The sequence below is a fragment of the Staurois parvus genome, unplaced genomic scaffold, assembly GCF_062004578.1.
Source record: "Staurois parvus isolate SC_StPar_1 unplaced genomic scaffold, SC_StPar_1.0 ptg000151l, whole genome shotgun sequence".
NCBI lineage: Eukaryota > Metazoa > Chordata > Amphibia > Anura > Ranidae > Staurois > Staurois parvus.
Genome location: NW_028317947.1, coordinates 17,584,149 through 17,603,131, shown reverse-complemented (window position 1 = coordinate 17,603,131; position 18,983 = coordinate 17,584,149). Strand labels below are relative to the sequence as shown.

Sequence of the window (18,983 nt, the reverse complement as noted above, 5' to 3'; positions counted from 1 at the left end):
TAAAAACATGTATTATGGAAGATTACAGTTGTAGGCTTTTCTACTGTTGGAGAGTTGACATTTCATGGGTTAAGAGAAGCCCTAGCTTGAGCATCAGTGTCTCTCATCATAGAGCTTGCAGGATAAGCGTAGCCCTTTGCTCTGGATGTTCACACACTGGACCCTCTGCTTCCATTGCATTATCAAAGCAGTTTGTAGGCTGCACAGCACACAATGACTAGTGAGAGTCAATAGTTCCCACCAGAGGCAAATATCAAATTTAAATGAAGGTGTATTGGGTAGAGTTTCATATTGTAAAGTGTATATCTGGGCAAAATAAAAACAATACTCAGTATATCTCGCCAATGTATGCACATTTTCCCAGGTTTTACCCCTTTAACCACTTGCCTACTGGGCACTTATACCCCCTTCTTTACCAGGCCAATTTTCAGCTTTCAGCGCTGTCGCACTTTGATTGACAATTGCGCGGTCATGCAAGATTGTACCCATATGAAATTTTTATAATTTTTTTCTCACAAATAGAGCTTTATTTTAGTGGTATTTAATCGCCGCTGGGCGCTTTACTTTTTGCGCTATAAACAAAAAAAGTGGAAAAAATTAGAAAAGAAAAATTTTTTTCTTTGTTTCTATTATAAATTTTTTCAAACAGGTAATTTTTCTCCTTCACTGATGTGCGTTGATGAGGCAGAACTGATAGGCAGCACTGATAGGCGGCACCGATAGGCAGCACTAATGAGGTGGCACGGATAGGCGGCACTGATAGGTGGCACTGATGATGGGTACTGATAGACAGCACTGATAGGTGGCACTGACTGGCATCACTACTGGGCACTGACTGGCGACACTGCTAGGCATTGACTGGCACAACTGCTGGGCACTGACTGGCACAACCGCTGGGCACTGACTGGTGGCACTGACTGGCAGCACTGCATTGATGGGCACAAGTGGGTGGCACTAGTGGGCACAGGTGGGTGGCACTGGTGGGCACAGGTAGATGGCTCTTCTGGGCACAGGTAAGTGGCACTGCTGGGTGGCACTGCGGGGCACAGGTGGGTGCACTGCTGGGCACAGGTTGGCGGAACTGGTGGATGGCACTGCTGGGCACCGATCATCAGGGCACTGATCATCAGTGCCCTGATGATCGGTGCCAATCCCTGCTCTGACAAGTGCCGGTTCTTGGCAGTACTTTCCTCACGCTATGACAACGTGAGAAAAGTGCAGCCGAGAACCGGCAATTGCATTTCCCAGTGATCAGCTGTGTCATTGGACACGGCTGATCACTTGGTAAGAGGCCGCTATGATTGGCCTTTTACCACATCACGTGATCAGCTGTGTCCATAGGACACAGCGATCACGGAGATCGCCGAGGGCGCGAAGGAGAGCGCGTTCTGAGAGGACGTCATATGACGCCCTCCCAGAACTGGCCGGCCGCAGTGTAGCCGTCATTCGGCTATCTGCGGTTGCAAGTAGTTAAAATGCGATAGAAAAGTCCGCAAACGTGCAACTATAAACGTAAAAACCCGTAAGTGTTCACAAAAAATGTGTAAGTGCAAAACACCACACGAAAAAGTGCACTTAGGGGTGTGCTGTGTCCTACCCCTAAAGGGGCTTGGACCGCTTACCCTGATCCCCCGGGGCACGAAGCTCCTGACGGGGACAAGGTTCCCAATTGGTCCTCCTGGCCAAAAGGCCTGGTGGACCACCGTTCCTTGTGTCCAGCCGAAGCCAGACACACAGTACTTGGTCAGGGGGCTCTCCCGAAGAAAAGCCCCCTAGGGATCAGGGGACGAAGGAACCAAAAGGCCACACATCCTCCCCCTAGACTTCAGGGTAGGCCCGAGGACCCACACCCTCCATCCGTGAAAACACACACATAAGCGAAAGAAAAAAGTGACAAACGTGGGAGGTGAAATAAATTAAATAAATAGAAAATAAAAAAGTGGTACCGTGCCAAATTGTGCACAGACCAGGCCCTGAGGCCCTTAGCAAAAATTGCCCTGGTCCTAGCCAAAAGGCCTGGTCCTTAGGGCGCTGTGCAAAAAGAATGTAAAAACAGTGACCATGTGCCATGTTCACACAGTGGGGTCCCACACCCAGGTGTTACTAGTGGCACCCCTGAGAGCGTCTACTCAGGGGGCACCGAGTTTGCAGACTTTCTGCCTCCTCAGCCCCTGGCCAGACCAAGGTAGATCCGTCCAAATCAGGAGGTACTGGGTCTTTCCAGTGTTCCCGGAGGAATTACTCGCAGGGCCCCAGAACGAATCATGGCGCTCCCCGGTTTTTGTCCCTCCGGTACTAGCCTTCCGGACCCCATCATACCAGTGAGGGTACTATACAACAGCCATCCCCGCAAAGCTAGAATGGCCGGGAGCACCCCCACTGGACACTGATAAGAACAGATACTACACTTGATCTTAGCCAAAAGGCCGAGAAGCAGAAAAAAGACCTATTGATCTACCAGAAATTCACTGAGCTTCACACTTTCTGTAGTGCGCTGGCAAAACATGCTCCAGTTCTCGCTTGCTAGATTACTGAACACCTCTCAACTTATGGAGATGAGAAAAGAGACAAAACATGGAGAAAATGTGCATATATGGCAGATTTGTACATAACAGTAATATTTTTGTACTTGCTGTGAAATCCATTTCTTGGACTCCAAGAAATGGATTTTAAGGTAAGTATATAAATCCCATTTTCTTTCTTGTTCATTGAGATACACAAGAATTCAAATACAGTCAAGATATCCAAATACTGAGGGGTGAGCAACACATCAAAAAAAACAAAAAAAACATTAAGATGTCTCACTATGAGAACCAGCTGAAACCCAGTAGCCACCTGAAGAACCAACGCCTGAATCTGAATGGATGATATGGGACCCACTACCAAATAGGGAGACCTGCAAACACAACAAAAGGGAGAACATTGAGGATCAACATGATGCTTCAGACTAGGATGGATGCCAGATGAGAATGACTCCATATAGAAAGGGTAAGCGAACCCGAGCAAGCAAGAAGCTGATCAACCAGATTCCACTAAAAACAGGCGGAACAATAACAAATTCCTAAAGTTGATGCGGTCAGAAGAAATCACTGGGGACAACCTCAGAAGGAACAGGTCCATGCAGCTAAGACAGGTCAACCTACGTTAGAAAGGTCTGACATCCTTAACTGTAGCCAGACAACCAATGGGGTACATCAGAAAATATACAGTATTAGTATTTCCAGTTGCCCACAAGTGCATGAAGTGACTCATGAGACCACTAGAGAACTCAAGGGTTTGGTCACACAAAGTCAACATGACCTAAAGTAGAGGGTGCAAGGAAGACTGTGCCACAAGGGTAGAGAGGAATGAGGCTAGACCTTGTGAGCATGATTTAGCCTTGAGACGCTGGTACCTGTGGGAGCAGAAAAGGCTTTGCCTGGCACTACCTTGGGCAACAATGCTTTCTCTATGATATCTTTAGTATGGGTAGCTGTGTGCACTATATAGAGATGTGTTCAAAATGTTCATGCCCTGGCAAAAATTGGGAAAGTTTGGCATTTATATTGAAATTATGACTGATCATGTCAAAAACTGTCTTTTATTTGAGGATAGTGATCATATGAAGCCATTTATTATCACATAATGGTTTGGCTCCTTTTTAAAGCATAATAACAGAAATCACCCAAATGGCCCTGATCAGAATTTTACATACCCTGGAAAGTTTGGCCTTGGTACAGATACACAAGGCAACCCACACGGGTTATAACGGTAATTAACCACTTCATGTCTGGACACTTTCACCCCCTTCCTGTCCAGGCCAATTTTCAGCTTTCAGAGCTATCACACTTTGAATGACAATTGCGCAGTCAGGCAATACTGTACCCATATGATTTTTTTAGCATTTTTTTGAGACAGATAAAGCTTTATTTTGGTGACATTTATTCACCACTGGAATTTTTATTTTTTTTGCTATGTAAATGAAAAAGTCCAAAAATTTTGAAAAAAAAGTGTTTTTCTTATAAAATTTTGCAAATAAATAATATTTCATCATACATCTTGGCCACAATTTATTCTGTTAGCTTTTTAGTAAAAAAAAAAATAAAATAACCCAAATTAGTTTATAACCAAAAATTATAATTTTTAGACATTTTTTGTTACATTTTTATTTTATTTTTTTATATTATTATTTATGGTTTTTTTTTTTTACATACTGTCACCGTAGCAGTACAGTGTCACCATGGTGACACTGTACTACTTGTGGGGGGTGATGAAGATTTTTTTTCTTTTTTTTTTTACACTGATTGCTTTTAAACCCATAAAGGCTGTAAAAGCAATCATTTCTCCTTCCCTCTGGCTGCATTCTTGCAGCTATTGAGAACTACTGTGGGAGCTGTGATTGGTCACAGCTTGTCACATGGAACAAGGCTGTTGTGAATAGCCTTGTACCATGTGACCTCTGTGATCATTCACAGTTTTCACACGTAGTAAGCAATGATGTCAGAAGGGACATCATTCCTTACTACTCTGCATGTGATCACTGATTGGTCAATCAGTGATCACATGATCGGGACCTCGCAGAGAGGTCCCGTCTGATGATCGGTGTTCCACTGTGTCCGGAGGACACAGAGGGCACCGGAGCGCGGTGCTGTGCGCTCCCATGGAGCATGTACAAGCAGGTGCGGGGAGGTTGTTTATAAACGGCCACCTGACCCTGCACTGCCACCGTCCGGCCGTTTATATACAACGGCTGGATGAGAGGTAGTTAAAGGTTAATTTCCCACAGCTGTGGCTTATGTTGCAATGAATGTGTGTATAAATAGTCAATGAGTCTGTTAGCTCTCAGATGGATGCATGGGGCAGGCTAGATACTGAGCCATGGGGAGCAAAAAAGACCTGCATAAACAAGGTCATGGAACTTTATACAGATGGAGAAGGATATAAAAAGGTTTCCAAAGCCTTGAATGTGCCAGTCAGTACTGTTTATTCACCTATTAAGAAGTAGAAAATTCTGGAATCTCCTGATAACAAGCCAAGGTCAGGTAGAATCAGAAAGATTGCAGCCTCAACTGCCAGAAGTATTGTTCGGGATACAAAGCAAAACCCACAGGTAACCTCAAGAGAAATGCAGGCTGCTCTGGATAAAGATGGCGTGGTTTACAACACGATGATACTGCGCCAATGCCACAAAAAAAAGCCCAATTACAATATACCCAACAACACCTTGCCACACCTCATCGGGCTTTTTGTGGCATTAGCACCGTAAAGGCTTCTTTCTGGAAACTCGACCGTCAAGCTCATTTTTGTTCAAGTATCGTCATATTGTGGGAAATTACCCTTTAAATTTCCATTTTAACCCATGTGTGTCACCTTGTGTGTCTGTAGCAAGGCCAAACATTCCAGGGGAGGGAAAGTTTTGATTCGGGACATTTGGGTGATTTTTGTTTTTATGATTTAAAAAGGAGCCAGACCATTTTGTGATAATACATAGATCCCTGGGATCACTATCCTTAAACAAAAGACAGTTTTTTGGCATGATCAGTCATATTTTCAATATCGATGCTAAAATCTCATGATTTCTGCCAGGGTATGGAAACTTTTGAGCACAGCTGTATATGGTGAAGCCCATATATACTGTGCATATAGATCCCATATCCTGGTACCCTCTTGAAGAAGTCAGTCTTGTCTTTTGTAGAGTTGGGGAAGGTTAGAACCCATGAGATGGGAAGAGATTTTCCCTCATCCCTGTCTGGTGAAACCATTGTCAACGGGACAGGAAGTGAGGAAAAATCTAACAGTGCCCCAGATAGCAGTAGAAGCCCAACAGGAGCTCTAAATCTTCCAACTTTATTCAAAACTAGAAAAAAAACTTTTGGTTTGACGTACACCCTAATGATGCAGTGTGAATGACCACTCTGAGGCTTGTTTGACCTGCTTTACTTTGCATTTCATTGGACACAACAGAGCTTATTGAGCGCTCTTTACATTGCAGGCCCTGTGTCCATGCATTTATTTTTGTATTTTAGAGCAACATTTCTAAACACCATAAGCCTGTAAACGTGTGCAATTACACTCCAAAATGAGCAGCTCTTGGCAGAACGATTCAGTGGAGATAAAAAGTATTTTAATACACTCCTGTGCATGAAACCCGTTATCGCTGAGAGTGAAAGTGAAAGAAAATCCTAAACTTTCGGTTGTCACCAGAACACGAATAGAGGGAAAGTCTTTCAATGCCCATATGGAAGAAAAATGTATTTGAAATATATTTTTAAAATATTCTTCCCAAATATATTGACATATTTGAAATGCTAAAATTTTGGTCATATTTAATATGTTTCAATATATATATATATATATATATATATATATACATACATATACATACACATACTCCATGTTGAAATGTGTTTTTATTACAATATATATGAAAAATATTTTTAAAAATACATTTCAAATATACTGTATATGTCTTTAAAAATACAAATCTACATTTTTGAAATGCATTTACAAATATATGTAAAAATATATGTTAAAATTACTTTATATATATATATATATATATATATATATATGTAAAAAAAAAAAGCTGAAGAATATATTTAAAAAAAGAGATTTTTCTAAATATTTTTCATATATAATATATAAAAACACATTTAAACATGTATATATATATATATATATATATATATTTATTTATTGAAATATATTGAATACGGCCAAGATTGTAGTATTTCAAATACATGTCAAAATATTTGGGAAGAATAATATTTTTCTTCCATGTGGGTGGGTACCAGGGGCGGACTGACAACTCATGGGGCCCCCCCCGGGCAATAGGGGATCATGGGGCCCCGTGTCCTTGCCCAAACTCAAAAAAGCCTATGAAAAGGGTACCAGGGGTATCTCATAGGGCCCCCTACTGACCCCGGGCCCTCAGGCAGTGCCCGAGTTTCCAAATGGTCAGTCCGCCCATGGTGGGGACCCTAGATGCGATTCCCTCTCACTTCCAGTTTTGACTATGGGACAGAAAGTGAATAGAAATCTCCCCAATTGGCTACAGATGGTAAAAAAAAAAAAAAAAAGACGGGTTATGACCCTCCCTTACTCTATCCAAAATGGAAAAAAAAGTTTTGTTCTACTTTAATACATCAAGTGTATTTTTTAAATGCAAGCAGCTTAAGCACTAGATTGTGACCTGGTATTAGTCTCTTGCAGTCCCCGTAGAGCAGGGCTGGGGTGTGAAAAGAAGCAGCAGCACAAGATGTCAGTCAGTTCATGTGCTGACATGTATCATGCCAATAAGAGGAGAAAGCATAGATGAGCTCATCAGTCTGCTGCTTCTTCTTTCACTGTTCATTCACAGGTTGGGGTGGGTCCATGAAAACCTGAGCTCAGAGGAAGTGGTTGAATCATACTAATCATTAGATTGAGGACATCTAGCAGCAGAAAGAAGTGCTGTGGAGGAAATTTCTGAAAATGAATAGTAAGGCAAGAACTAGTTATTTTAGGCAGCTGAACCTCCCTCACTGCTGGCCCTGTTTACAATGAAGCAACTCTATAGACACAAGTGAATGATCTCTTAGCGATTGTGCCGCTGCTAGGTGGCCCCCAGGTCAGGATGGCTCGTGTGACATAGCCACTAGGGTAGAAAGATAGCATTGCATAAGGAAGTGTAATAAAGTATTCCTGCTGCCAATTTAAAGCTGTAGCTCCGCAGACCACTTTTACCCACCTGCAGCCCTCAAGTCCTCCATGGAACAGTTTGAGGACCACTTGTTAAGAAAGGAACCATTGTAGAATGTATTTATTTTCTAGTTTTGAACAAATTATATAAATGCTCAATGGATAAACTCACAAGGTTATGGCTTGGGCAACTATGTGGCACATGAGGTGTAATGTTGATAAATGTAAGGTTCTGCACTTGGGGGGCTAAGAATATGCATACATCATACATACTGGGGGGGTATAACTGGGGGAATCAATGGTGGAGAAGGATCTGGGGGTTCTGGTAGATCACAAGCTTAATAATAGCATGCAATTCCAAGCTGCGGGTTCTAAAGCGAGCAAAATCCACTCTTGTATTAAAAGAGGTATAGACTCCAGAGAGAGAGATATCATTTTCCCCTATACAAATCATTAGTAATACCTCATCTGGAATATGCAATTCAGTTTTTGGCACCAATTCACAAAAAGAACATTGGGGAACTGGAGGAAGTACTGATAAGAGGCATGGAGGAGCTCAGCTATGAGGAAAGATTAGAGGAACTGAATTTATTCTCTCTTGAGAAGAGGAAATTAAGGGGGGATATGATCTCCATGTATAATACATAAGGGGGATATGATCTCCATGTATAATACATAAGGGGGGATATGATCTCCATGTATAAATACATAAGGGAGGGATATGATCTCCATGTATAATACATAAGGGGGGATATGATCTCCATGTATAATACATAAGGGGGATATGATCACCATGTATAATACATAAGGAGGGGTTATGATCTCCATGTATAATGCATAAGGGGGATATGATCACCATGTATAATACATAAGGGGGATATGATCACCATGTATAATACATAAGGGGGGATATGATCTCCATGTATAATACATAAGGGGGATATGATCAACATGTATAATACATCAGTGGTTCATATAGTGAACTCGGTGTAGAGGTACTCACCCTGAGGTTATCACAGAGGACAAGGGGGCACGCTTTAGGTCTGGAGGAAAAGAAATGTAATCTCCAAACACTGAAAGGTTTCTTCACAGTGAGAGCTGTGAAAATGTGGAATAGACTCCCTCAAGAGTTGGTTTTGGCCAGCTCAGTGGATTGTTCAAAAAAGTCCTGGATTCTTTCTTAGATACACAGAATATAACTGGATACTAACATTTATAGGTAAAGTTGATCCAGGGAATATCCGATTGCCTCTTGGGGGATCAGGAAGGAATTTTTTTCCCTGCAGGAGCAAATTGGATCATGCTTTGCTGGGGGTTTTTTTTGCCTTCCTCTGGATCAACTGTGGGTATAGGATTATAACTTTTTTTTTCTATGGTTGAACTGGATGGACTTTTGTCTTTTTTCAGCCACACTAACTATGTGACTATGGCTTTGAAGCTGAATATCTTTACTTAGCAATAAGCAGAACAGAGTTTAAATTATTTAAAGTGTGTGCTAAAATCACAGCAACACCCAGTTGAGGATTCACTGCTCTAGAGACAGAGAAAGGTGACGAAAACCCCTGGAGACATTTGTAGCCAGTTGTGTCTCAAAGGGGGGAAAAAAAATCTCTCTCTGACCCCAAATATGACAAGTATTTCTTGGATCCCACCATCCAGAATTTATCTGTATTGTGCTGTATGGTCTAGACCAGGGGTCTCCAAAGTTTCCAAATAAAGGGTCAGTTTACTGTCCCTCAGACCTTAGGAGGGCCAGACTGCGGCCATTGGGAGTAGAAAAGGTCCTGATGTCAGTGGCAATACACCTTGACCCTTCTTTGGTGTCAGTGAGAGGAATGGCGCCCCGTTGTTGGTGTCATTGGGAGGAATTGTGCACCATCATTGATCCCCATTATTGGTGTCATTGTGAGGAATTGTGCCCCATAATTGGCATCATTAGGGAGAATTGTGCCACTTCATTGGTATCAGTGGTGGGAATAATGCCCTATTATTAGTATCAGTGGATGAAATCGTACCCCAAGGGCTGGGTAAAAGCAAACAAAGGGCTGTATCCAGTCCCCGCACCACAGTTTGGAGACCCCTGGTGTAGACCAAAGCAACCAATTTGACTTTCTTTTACAGTATCATAAATATCATATTATAATGGGAGCAGCTTGTTGTAGGTGAAGGCCAAATTTTCCAACTATGTTATCAATTCTTTCCTTCCACTTTTTCTTTATGTCTTAGTGCACTTACCTTTTTTGTTTATTCATCAAAGCTTGCAAACAGAAAGGATACATATATATATATGTAAATATATAAATGATTGTTGGGACTAATTTCAGATGTGGGGGTGCCCTTATTGGCTATTGGGTTTTTAGCCTTTTTTGGGTGGAGATGCCCTTTTTGATGGTTGGGTCTCTAGATAGTTTAGGCCCTTTTTTGGCCATTGAGTCTTTTGGGATAGTGTCAGCTTTTATAAGGGGGGGTACCCTATCTAGTCACTGGGCTTTTGGGTATAGTTTAGGCCTTTGTTGTCCCCCTAGGCCAGGAGGTGTGGTACTAGAAAGAGCACCAGGAAAAAAAAGCCTGAAAGAGGAGACTAATGTAGCCGCCACATCTAAGGACTGGTAAACAGCAAAGTATTATAGTCTAGTTTTTGTGGTAAGGTACACTTTAAAGCGGAAAGAAACTGAAAAATATAACTGTGATCAGGCAGGCTCTTTATTTCATACAAGACTTAGTATTTCTCTTCTGCAATAAAATATCCAGAACCGGTTCTGGATTGCAACTGTGTACATTGTGCAGCGGGAGCTGCCTGTTACTCTGAGGATGCAGTGGATGTATGAACACCGCCGCAGGTCCTAATTTAACAGGTGTGGATGAGTGGCCCCAAATGCACAGTGTTGGGGGGGCCCATACACCTGCATCCACATGCCTGTCAAATTAGGACCTGTGGCTGTGTTTCTACAGCTACTTCAATTACATAGCATAACATAGGCTGCCTGGACACAGCTCCAGCCACAAAAAAAAAATGCATTATTAACTCAATACTGTTCTTTTAGATTTAGCAGGAATTTTGTTAGTTATATTGTGTTTGTGTCCACTGATGAATGATTTTAGTGCATTTTTAGTGAAAATATCGTTTTGATATTTTCCGGAAGGGAGGGCCTTGTCAGGTAGACTGTATGGGGCCCCGTGATTTCTAACAGCAGCCCTGCACCTTGACGCCGATATGAATGAACTCCTATGGGCAGGAGTTACGTCTTCAGCCACAGGCCAAACAAAAACCTAAAAACCCCACACCTGTAAAAAGCCACAGAGAAGATGTGGGCGACAGTGGGGGAATTCATGGACATCATAACGCTGTAGCAGAGGTATGTGTTTTTGTTGTTTTTTTTTTTTAAAGTTACAACCAGGTCTTGTATTTCCACCATCCTGTGACTGGACAGTGAAAGAAGAAGTAGCAACTGTTGAGCTCATCTCTGTCGCACTCTACCTTTGTTTTCTATCAGCGTGTTCCTTGCTACAAAAAAAAACAAAAAAACAAAAAAACAAAAAAAAAACAAAACAACTTCTTAATGATTCCTTGCACCATTGCTGCCTCTTCCTGTGGCTTCAGTACTAAATCACTGATCTGGAACAGGCATGCAAACGAGAGAGTCAGCACTGCACACTTGTTCCAGGGTAGTGCCTCACAAAGTATTGAAGCCAATGGATTAGTATGACAATCAGGCAGCTAGGATTTTCAGGAGAGGTCTGCTATGTCATGTTTTATATTTTCTTAGTATGTTTTCTTCAAAGGTACCTGGAAGATATGAATAAAAAGACAGGTACTGTGATTTTGCATCAATATGTATGGGGATCAAGGAAGTGGTTATCCGATTGATTAGCTGTATATATGGAATGGGAAGCTTTGAATTATTAGATTTATTTATTTCAGGTACTTATATATCGCCATCAATTTACGCAGCGCTTTACATATATATTGTACATTCACATCAGTCCCTAACCCTCAAGGGGCATACAAATCGAAGGTCCCTAACTCACATTCATACATACACGGGACAATTTAGACAGGATCCAATTAACTTATCAGCATGTCTTTCGAGTGTGGAAGGAAATCGGAGTACCCGGAGGAAACCCACGCAGGCACAGGGAGAACATGCAAACTCCAGGCAGGTGGTGCCGTGGCTGGGATTTGAACCAACAACCCTAGTACTGCTAGGCGGAAGTGCTAACCATTTAGCCACTGTGCTGCCCATTAGATAGGCAAACCTTACATTAGGACTAAACTAGAGCTATTAAAAGACTTTTGGTAGCTCAATCTTTCTACTAGAATAGTTACAGAGATAGAACAAATGGCTCCCTACAGAATAGGCTACACACCATTATTATACAGGATTTATATAGCGCCAACAGTTTGCTCAGCGCTTTACAATAGAACAGGAGACAATACAGCAACAATACAGTTCAATACAAGAGGGATAGGAGGGCCTGATCCTTGGAGCTTACAATCTAAATTATTAGCAGCCAGTCTTGCATAACTAGACAGTGCATCAATGGAACTGATCAAATTGAATGTAATTTATGCTAATAACACTGCTTTGAGCAAACAAATTGTTAATTAGGGATTAGACACTTAGAGGGGGATGTACTAAAACTGGTGCACTAGGGATCTGTGCATGGTAGCCAATCAGCTTCTAACCTCAGTTTGTTCAATTAAACTTTGGAAATATAACCTGGAAGCCGGTTAGTTTCTGTGCAAAGTTGCACCAGATTTTGCACTCTTCGGTTTTAGTAAATAACCCCATTAGGCTTCATTCATACGGCCATCACAAAAAAAAAATTTACCAATGTTATTACACGTGTTTTCTAGGAGAAAAGCGCCTCCGTAACGATCAGTAAGGCCTCTTCACACGGGTGCTCCGTATGTTCGTTTTTTCATCTGTAAACAGACCGATGAAAAATGGACACCCATGTATTCCTATGGACTGGCAGATGCAAACAGATGATCATCCGTTTAAATCTGTTAACCTCCCTAGCGGTCTGATTATGTCCATATTTCTGTGCTCAAATCGGTACATTTTTTGCATGGAAATATGTATTTTTTTATAGTAGGCCTGTAATTTTTAGGAATAACTCACTGAAATCTGTCCGAACAAGAGTCTAGTAAACATCCCGGGTATGATAAAATTTGAAACACGAAATCATAAATTATAACTTAATCATAAAAAAAATAATATAATACATTTAATTCAATAATATCATCAAACCAAAAACACTGAAATTTGAAATATAGCGCCAAGTTCGCACATCGCAAGGCAAAGTCGCAGAATCGTTTTCAGTGTCCGATGACGAATTTCCCCCACAAATCATTATCAGTCAATTCTGCAAGTGGTTCTGATTTACTATCGCTGTTCTCTAGCTGGTCCAAAACCGATTTTGACCTAAAGGGACGCTTTTTGGACGCCATGGACGTTTCTCGGTTTCCAGGCAGAAAGAACAGTCAAAATGCAGGCAGGGCGCCGGACAAAGCACTCGGGACAAAATGTATGTGAAATGGTTTGATACAGTAATGTTTTACTATGTGATTTTAGTGAATGTCACTTTTTGTCATTTTCAAATTTCCCACCAGCTCCATCCCCATATGTCCCAGGGTACGGAACCCAGAACACATTCCTTTCTAGGTCATCAATGTACATTGTAAGGATGTTGGCAAACTGCAGATTCCTACCTTTTGTTATTCTGAAGAAATAGAGGTTTGTTCGTCTGCATCCATGTGCAGAGTGAATGTGTATGGGAATGTTCTCAATTATCAAGCAGATGCTGCACCTGCAGAGCACGAATGAGGAAAGTGGCAGAGTCTGCATCCCTTTAGATATGATTTCCTTTTGGAAGTGTTTCACCAAAAATAAAATTTTGTTGCAGGGGATGCCAAAAATCTGACTTGTATCGTAGTGGGAAAATCAGTAAGCCAATCACAAGCAGGAAACATTTTCAGGAGGCGTTCTGTACACCATCTATGTAGAGCACCTCCAGGTAGCCATATTGAACTGCATTGTACAGAAAATGACTGCGCTGCAGATTGAAAAGGAAAGGTAATTTGTAACATTAAATTCAAATATGACTCGTGTTGCAATTGTATATAATATTTTATTTTCTATTTTGGAGTTACCCTTTAATTTACATGCGTAAAATGCATATACATACGTCAGCGCATAAATCGCATATTGTTAGAAGCAGATTTTTGGATTCTGTGTTACGGATCTGAGCTCATGTTCATGCACTTGCAGGATTAGCTCCTTTGAAAACAACGTAGCTTGTAGCTGTGCTCAGATCCAAAATTAAAAACCATGTATATGCGTACTTTTACAACCATGTGAATGAGGCCTAATAATCTTAAAAGGGACTTCAGCAAGTGCTTAGAACCCAGAAACAGGAAAGAAAAAAAATTCACTATTGCAGTAGGCACGAAAGTGGCAAAGATTTTATGTGCCGGGTATACCCTAAAAACACACATAGATATCACTTAAAGTACGTATCCTGTTTAAATATACATACACTTTTTTTTATAATAGAGGTACAAATGTTTTCCTAAAAGGAGTAGGCCTTTAAAAGGTAAAGAGATGCTAGAGTGCAAAGTATCGTACAACACTGGACTGATCATTATTGTAGATGCAACTGGGAAGTGGGGGGGTTCTGCCAAGGAAGCATTTGTCAGTCGCGAGTGAGTAGAAATCTGCCAAAAGGCATCCTAGTTATTGATGTATTGGAGAACAAGCTGGAGATGGAGTTTTATTTTAGAACAAAAGCAATAGCTTGACATAAATTCCCAGTGAAAATTTTATATATGTTTATATTACACACAGTATATGTTATATACATACACACACACTTTCCTTCTCTCCATTCCGCTGTGCTGAGGAACGCACACCTAAGTATCCTCCAACTTGCTCTTGTAGCTTACCCAGTCCTCCTGTATGGGGCCCAGGCAGCTGGGTGAATCAGATATTGTCAGGGAGGGTGATCAGCACAGCAGGGGGGCAATTACTGGAACCGATCCCCTGTATGGCTCTCTGCAGCAGCTAAAAGCTGACTTCGCTTGCTCTCAGCTGCTGCAGAGAACCACACAGGGGATCATCTCCAGTAATTGCCCCATGCCATGCCAGGCACTCTCCCTGTGCACCATATGTTCTCCCTGCTGCCCAGACTCCTCTGTGCCCCCCCCACCCACAATGCTTCCGGCTTCCCTCTCCTTCCCACCTGCAGCTACAAGAAAATAGGATCCCAAAGGAACAAATCCTGCATGATGGAGTGGGGGGGGGGGGGGGGGGGAAGGGTCTTGTAAATATGTCATTTACCAGCCCCTTCCTTTCCTGAACACAATGAGTGATCAGTACTGATAATTTTCATAAAGCATCGTAAAAAGGCCTCTTTTTTGGGAAGGCCCTGTCAAGTTGGCTGTATGGAGCCCCACAGTTTCTAACAGCAGCCCTGTATGTGAGCAAGAAGAGCAACCCACATGCTCCTCTACACCTAGAAGTACCCATATTTATTTTCCTTCCTGCATATGAATGCTGACATGAGTAAAGAATTTGAGAGATAAATGAGTACTGCTGAGAATGGAGGCAGGGGAGGAAGAAAAAAAAAAAAAAAAAGTATACATTTGCTACACAAGCCATATTGTAATTTGTGGCAATTCAAAAAAAATGACCTTTCCGGTTTGTGTGATTGGCTGAAATTGCTGGAAATCTGCACTAAATCAACCTGCATTGCTGGAAAATCTGCACTAAATCAACCTGCAGTTTTGGTGAAATACTCCAAGGGTTAAATACAGACACTGAATATCATTAGAACACAAAGTGCATCAGGTGATTATAATTAACCACATCCTCCCATTCAGAATCAGTGTGCAAGGACATGGTGAGAGACGCCATCCCATCTGAGCTTCAAAAAAGGTAGGAATCTGATAGTTTAAAATTCTTGCAATATACATAGATTACCCAGAGGAAAAAAAAAAAAATGGATGTGTTTACTCTCTAAAGCAAACATGTACCCTGGTTGGACCAATCATACATTTGCTTTCCCCACTTCAGCTCCAGCAATGTACCTGTAAGTCATTGGAGTTTATGCAGTTATATAGGCATCATCCTTGTAGCTTTAATTTTATTTTTTTTATTTTAATAGAGCTGACTGGCGGCTCTTGTAATAGCAAAAAGAGCTGCAAACTAGCTGTTTTATCACCATTACAAGCAGGAGGTGACAACTAGATCCTCTCCACCTGTGGCTTTAATGGGCGCTACCATCCCACTGGAACTAAAACGGCGCCATTTAAAAAATGAAAAAAAAAATTATTCAATCACACCGATCTTTGTTTGCTTGAATGCTTTTAAAAAAAGGGCAGAGGGATCTGGGGTCTCATTGACCCCAGATCCCTCCATAAAGAGTACCCATCACAGGCCTATTGCTGTCACAATGGATGTTAACATCTCTTGTGACAGCAAAAAAAAATTCAACCTGACAATGAAAACAAAAAAATAAAAAAAAATCCCACACGCACGCAAACAATGATCATCCCACATGTGAAGTAACACGAGCATCAGATCATGAGCAGTAATGCTAGCACCAGAACTCCTGAGTACATCTAAAGTGGTACCCTGTGAAGGCTTTTAATGTGTCGTCTATGGATAGTAAAATTTACATGGCTTGTTGCAGTAGCACGGGCGGGCACAATATTAAAGTGTCCCATGTTTGGCATATCTTACAAAATTGGGTTATGGATTGTGTTTCTGGCATTAAAATTAAAAAAAAAAAAAAAGTGTTGCTCCGCCCCCCAAAAAAAAAAGTTTGAAAAAAAAACTGCTGTGCAAATACCACGTGTCAAAAAATTGCAAAACCCACCAATTTATTCTCTAAGGCCTTTGCTTAAAGAAGAAAGAAAAAAAAAAAAGTGCCAGAAAAGGCCTGCTTAAAGAAAAGAAAGAAAAAGTGCCAGAAAAGGCCTGGTCCAGAAGTGGTTTTTAATAGGAAACATGGGTGTTGCCATTGAAGACTTTCCCTTCTGAAAAAATGCAAGTTGCAATTACAGGCACCGGGGTCAGTTTTCTGGCAGGAGTGACTGCAGAGCTCAATCTCAGTCCCGTGAAGACAGATTGAGCTCTGCAGTTGCTTTTCCAATAGTTCTCATTCCTGGTCACAATCCTGCGCAATGTTTTTGGGCAAATGACCATGTCTACTGTTGCTTATGCGACGACCTTTCCCGGAAATGGTTTGCAGTCCTAACCTTCAATACAGGACAGCAAATAAATTGGCAACTTGCGAGGCCAAGTGGCACAAACATTCGGCCATCTTTGAAGCTCTGGAAACTGACATGAGTCCAGATTTCTAGCACCGCAGTGAATGACAAAAAGTGAGACTTCCCACCTGTTAGCTAGGTGTCCAATCACACAGCGGAAGCAAAAGAATGTTACATGACTTCCACGTTGAATGTGCAACAGTCACTGTCACACCTGAAAGTCATGTAGTATGGTCTTTATCTAACCCCTGTACAGATTTCCTAATCCATTCTGTTTTATGACCATTAGATGGCAGTATCACACCCCCAAATCTGCCAGGCAATATCAAGCTACAGCAGCCACCAGATTAGGCCCATCTCCTATCAGTGCTACTTTGTGGGGAGGTTATCTCCCTTATCTCCCTCAGCTTGTGAAAAAAAGCAAAAAAAAAAAAAAACTGCATACAGCTCCTAAATGTGCATAACTGCACAAATATTTCAGGCTACGGGGCTCTTATGACCTACTGAGGTGTAGTAAAAGTGAGGTCCAACCTCTGGTGACATTTATCCACTCTTTAGAAGACGAGACAAGAGGGGGCAAATAAGTAATCCTTCAAAGTTCTAAATTTAAAGCAGAACCTTGGAGAAAAAAAAAAAAAAAGCCAGGCAAATGCATGCCTGGAGGGATACCATGCAAACAGTGGATGGGTGTAAGGTGTATGCCAATGAGGTCAGCTGGTGGGACTGCTTCCCATGTTCCTGGTATGTAGATTTGGGATGATGCAACCGGGAAGTAGGGATGTTTTGCATAAACAGCAGAGGCCAAGGTAGGGCCTAAAAAAAATCAAAAAAAATCAAAGAGCTTCTTTTAATGCAACAGAGGTACATTAACCATTTCCTATCCGGACACTTACCCCCTTCCTGTCCAGGCCAATTTCCAGCTTTCATTGCTGTCACGCTTTGAATGACAATTGTGCGGTCATGCAACACTGTACCCATATGAATTTAGCATTTTTTGAGACAACTTTATTTTGGTGGTATGTTTTTACCACTGGATTTTTATTTTTTGCTATATAAATGAAAAGTCCAAAAATGTTGAAAAAAAAAGTACTGGCAAAATGTTAAGAAAAACATTCATAAATCTTGGCCAAAATTTCAGTTATTTTTGTAGGAGAGAAAAAAAATTAACCCAAATTAGTTTAGCCAAGAATTATTTTCAATTTCCTTTACATTATTTTTTTTAACATACTGGCACCCTAGCAGTAAAGTGTCACCATAGTGACTACTTGTGGGGGGGGGGGGGGGGGATTTTTTTTTCTTACAGATTGCTTTTACAGCCTTTATGGGTGTAAAAGCAATTTCTCCTCTGTCTGCATTCTTGCATCAAGGAATTGAGAGCGGTGATTGGTCGTAGCTTGTCACATGGTACAAGGCTGTTGTGAATAGCCTTGTACCATGTGATCTCTGATCATTCACAGATTTCACACGTAGTAAGCAATGTCAGAAGTGACATCTTGCTTACACCTATCCATGTAATCACTGATTGGCCAATCAGTGATCACATGATTGGGACCACACAGAGGTCCCATATAGCAATCTGTGTGCTCCCAGGGAGTGCACACAATCCAAAATGGCGGGTGCTGTTTATGAACGGCAACCCGCCCCTGCGCTGCAACAGTCAGGCCATTTATATACAGCGGCCGGACAGGAAGTGGTTATTGGTACATGGGGGAGATGGAATTTAGAAACGTGAACTTGGCCTTTGAGGCAGTGTCTTTGGAAACCAGGATTAACAGGAGTGAAAGGATCTCAACTGAGCAATGTCATGGTGACAGAAAATAGTTTTCAGATAGGGATTAATGTTCATATGGCAACTCTAAATTCTATTTGGAGAGTTTTTTCTGTTGGGGTGATTTCCTTCACACAGAGGGGAATTTTTTTTATTTTTGTGGGAAATGGTTAAAACTCCTGTTTCAGACCCAATTTGCTAGGACATGCTGAGAATTGGACATTTATAGACATCCCAGATCCTCGTTTAGACAAACTGGATGCCCGATTTATGTTCTCC

At 41.5% G+C, this 18,983-nt stretch overlaps 1 pseudogene; it reads right to left on the bottom strand.

Annotated features, from left to right (window-relative positions):
* Positions 1 to 2,278: 2,278 nt before the first annotated feature.
* On the bottom strand, positions 2,279 to 2,438 carry LOC149464555 (U2 spliceosomal RNA; annotated as a pseudogene).
* Positions 2,439 to 18,983: the final 16,545 nt, after the last annotated feature.